Below are 4,581 nucleotides of genomic sequence, written 5' to 3'. Positions count from 1 at the left end.
TTCATAATTTTCCAAATTCTAAAATCTAGAAAATATCAAAATAATCTGGCCAAATAACCCACTATGAATTATACATATATTATATCATATATCTCCCTTTCCAGGCCAAATAGCCCATTGTAGTTTATACACATTTAATACCATTTATCTGACTGATTGTGTTATAGTTATCTATGACAACATTTGATGCGACTATAACAACATTTTCTTCACATCAAGTATTAAAAAAATTGGGCAGATCTCAAAAATAAATTGGCAAAATAAACAGGCAGAAATCCATCTATCCTGTTCAGTGAAACAACCTGGCACCTAATAGGTGCCCGCTTGTACTCCTTTAAAAAATGGTCCATCAGAAGCTCTGCAGCAGAAGACCTCACTGGTGCTGCAGCCACGCATTTTTCAATAAACTGTCTCATTTCTTGATTTTTAACATTTTCCAATACTGCAGGCCTTATATCAGAACTCACCTTCTTATAAATTTGTGCAACGCTACGGCACTCACTATAAGGAATTTCCAAAGTAACCATCTCCAGCAAGCACATGCCGAAGGAATAAATATCTACAAGCTCATTATAATCCTCATCATATAATTCTGAAGCCATGAATTCCGGAGTACCGAGAACAGTGTGTGCACAACGATCATTTACCAGGGTAGTGGCAAGACCCAGATCCCCAATCTTCAGAACGCCACTATTGCCATTCACAAAAATATTGCTGCAATTCAAATCTCTGTGAATTACACAAGGCTCATGATTATGAAGATAATGCAATCCTCCCAGTATCTGAAGCGCCCAGTTCTTCAAAGCCTTCATTGAGACATGACGGTGCTTCTGGCGGTACTCTCTCAGAGTACCCGAGGTACAGACCTCAGTAATGAAATTCACATGACTTGTCTTTCTACCCAGCCATGCATTATAAAGCATAATTATGTTTTTGTTCCTAAGAGATTTCAACAGACGGACTTCTGCATAGATCCTCTGTATGGAAACATCATCTAGGTTTTGCAGAGGCACTTTGTTCCAAGCAACCTCAATACCCTCTTCTTGATCAAAAGCTCGGTATACCTTCTTCATAGCACCACGGCCCAGCAAAGCTTCATAGCGACCAAACCTCCCAGTGGCATCCAGTTCCAAAGGGCTCCATGTCCTTATCACAGGTGTCATATTCTACACCAGGCATTTCTCCACCTGCTATAAAGGAAATGAAACCCTAACCCCGGAATTCCAAATTAGGTTCCTCTTTCTAATTTGAATTTAATAAACAGAAACCCTTGCAGGGCTATAGGAAGACACAGAAATGGAGATTTTCCCTAAATTCGGAAGACGAACAGACAGCAAAGACAGAAGACTTTGCCTCCTTTGGGATTACTGCAGACACTAACAGCATTTTCGCTCCAGAGATACTGAAAAAACAGAGTCGCCAAATTCAGAAAGCCACCAAATAAATTTAAGTGTAAAACTTAAAATTGCCCAGAAATCTTAAATCAAACCAGAAAATCCAAAACCCTAACTCTACAGACAAACAAATTCTCTCCGCAGAAAAGAAGTCTCATAAAACTATTTTGATAAACAGAATCCTCACAAAATAAAACTGTGATCAAAACCATTGCAGTGCACAGAGTTCAAGTTTCACTGATGAAGGAAAAAAAACCTTATAAAAATAAATAGGAGAATGCAGAAAACATACCGGTCTATCCGTAACCACAGAAATCGCTCAGAGTCCGTCCTCGTAAACCGGGCAAAAGATATTTTACGTTGAGAACGTGAAGAGCAACCTGAGGATGTGAATAACAGAGGTGTGTATTTATACTAGAGGTTGGGTTTGACCGAGAAATATCTGTTTGGATTATTATCGGGATTGAATATCCCATAACTGAAAAGGCAATCACACGTTCAGAGTAATTCGTTGGTTATGAGCTTTTCCCAACTCCGTGGATTGTTTTGGTTATTTTAATGATCAGTAACAACGCGTTTAAAGTGGTTTATTGCTAGGTGGGAGATAAGTTTTTTTAATTTTAATTGAATTATTTGTATGGATGAGTAAATGGTATTTATTTATCTGTTAGTTTAATTAATGGATGAAATTGTTTGTTATTTATTTCGTAATTTAATTAATAAATGAAATTGTTTGTTTATTTATCTTGTAATTTAATTAACAGATGAAATTGTTAGTTCATTTGGTTGTTTTTTTCTTTTCTTTTTTTAACTAAAATTTTAATAGATTTTTTTATAAAAATAGTTTAAGTTGTTTCATTTATAGAATATAAAATTAGTTTAAGTTGTTTTTTTATAGAAATGTTTCAAGAGTTTATAATGGTGCTAAATCTATTTATTCATTCAATTTTTTTTAAGCAATTTTAACTAAAAATTTGGTAGAAATTTTTATAAAAATAGTTTAAGTTGTTTGAATCATTTATAAAATATAAAATTAGTTTAAGTTGTCTTATTTATAGAAATTTTTCAAGAGTTTATCATAGTGCTAAATCTATTTATTCATTCAAAAACATAATTTAAATAAAAAAAATCACTGTGAAAAAAAAAAAATCATTTATTAGTTACAGATTGTTATTATTTTAAATTATTTAAACTTTTACAAAATTGAAAATATTTATTTAAGCTTTTATAGATTTTAGTAGTCAAAGAGTTTCATACATCAATTTTATGTGTGACTTGGTTGTGATTTTAAAAGTACGTTAGAATTTTCTAGATGTTATACAAATACGATTTATTGGAAAAACTCAAGTTTAAAGTGGAAAAGAACAAGAAATATTGGAAGAAGAGATAATTAATGTTGATGTGAAACCAGTACCTTTATTCTCTATAGGTTGAACAAAATGCTAGTTATCATATTTTTTTCATAGTTAATTTGTATATTACCCTTATGTAGGTGTACGTTTAGACATATAATTTTTGTTAAGATAAGGTATGCTATAACTTCTATGTGTTGATGGATATGAATAAGTCATCTAATCTTGTAACAAACCTTTTTTTAATTATTGAAATATAATGATATAGAAAGTAAGAGTTCACATATATTTACGAGCTTGATCAATTTTTTCATGATCTAGGTTGATTTGGAATTTGGAAAAATCCCTACGGATATCTTTCCACCCTCCATGAATCTTAGATCATGATAAAAATTTATTCATGCATAATTTTTTTTGTGAGATTCTTATCTAATTTGTAGTTAGAAATAAGGTTTGGCTACAACAATATTAGTTTACAACAGCATGGATGCTGGGATCTTAGATGGAGTAGATGTATTACCCTCTCCAAATTTAAATTTAGGCACTTTATCAAATCGAATACAAACACATAACCACCTTTGCATCCAATCAAAATATTTATGTGGCTTAACATTATGAGATTGTTAATGCATGCAAGGGGATAATAAGTGTAGACAGGTCATTCAAGTACCTCAAAGAAATTAGAAAATAAAATTCACTTGGGGATTAGGCCATACGACGAATAATGAGGTTGAATTTCTAGAAATATATCTAGGGATCACTTTTTTAAAGGATATAGAGCAGCGTGATGTTGTGATTTTTGAAGACACCCATTATCATAAGACCATTGAGTGAAGGAAGAGCTCCCTTCTTCCTCACCTTCACTTGCATCTGTCAATGATAATATTACTCCTCCAAGCCTTTGATCAAGCTCATTGCTTGTAGATTAAGCAAAATACAACTCTCACATTGATCAAATAACCTACACATAGGGTATTTTTTTCTATCTCGTTAACAAAAGTTCTCTTAATTGCATTTTTTGAGTAGATGTTTTCTTGATACCCAAGGATTTTTCATCTCATTGGAGCTTTCATAGCCTAAACACATCCATTTCCATACTAGCAATTCATTCCTTAACATCACAACCAGTCAACTCAACGATAGCTTCCTTATACTTTACAACATTCACCCACTTTGCCTAACATCATTTCAAAATCAAGAGGAAAGTGAGGATTATTTCCACTTAAATGAGGATGAATTATGAGGTACAAAGCCATCCCACACTAGCACAATACCGAAGGAGGGCTTAGTCACCACATCCAACCCAGAAAGTTAGTCAACAAGCCAACAAGCCTAGATATTAAGGGGCATGGTTCCCTTCAAGATGAATCCCACTAACCAACTTATTAGGCAACACAACATTTAAGGGATGCTACCCCTATAGGGGGGAAACCTTCAACTAATCAACCAACTCAACTAGGCAAACCCAATGTTTGAGTTGTGCTAACCCCTTAGGGGGCCAACCTTCTGGGGGCACCTACATTATTTTATTATTTAATAGTGTGACTTACATAGCAATACATCTCTTTCTATCATGGAGTTTTTGCATATCCATTTTATATTATTCTGTAACTTTGAGTGACATACATACGTAGATTAGGGGTTTTGAATTAGAGAATTTGTAAGCGTATAAGAAGGCCTCTTGGATTCATTAATAAACCGAGGAAGTTGCTTTTGTCTTCTCCATATATTATCTACTATTTTGGATCAACTTCCACTTCATCTTGTGATTTCTTTATCTCATGGATCAAATATAGTCATCTCTTGTGGACTATTTCTCTAGCTCTTATTTGCGG

General features: G+C 33.5%; 1 pseudogene; it reads right to left on the bottom strand.

Annotated features, from left to right (window-relative positions):
* Window positions 1-221: 221 nt before the first annotated feature.
* LOC149201342 (putative serine/threonine-protein kinase WNK11 pseudogene) lies at window positions 222-1,501 on the bottom strand (annotated as a pseudogene).
* Window positions 1,502-4,581: the final 3,080 nt, after the last annotated feature.

The sequence above is a fragment of the Pinus tabuliformis genome, chromosome 2_1 (genome assembly GCF_031772625.1).
Source record: "Pinus tabuliformis cultivar Carrire ecotype Pingquan chromosome 2_1, CPIR1, whole genome shotgun sequence".
NCBI classification, from domain to species: Eukaryota; Viridiplantae; Streptophyta; class Pinopsida; order Pinales; family Pinaceae; genus Pinus; species Pinus tabuliformis.
This window is presented reverse-complemented; position numbering and strand designations above follow the sequence as displayed.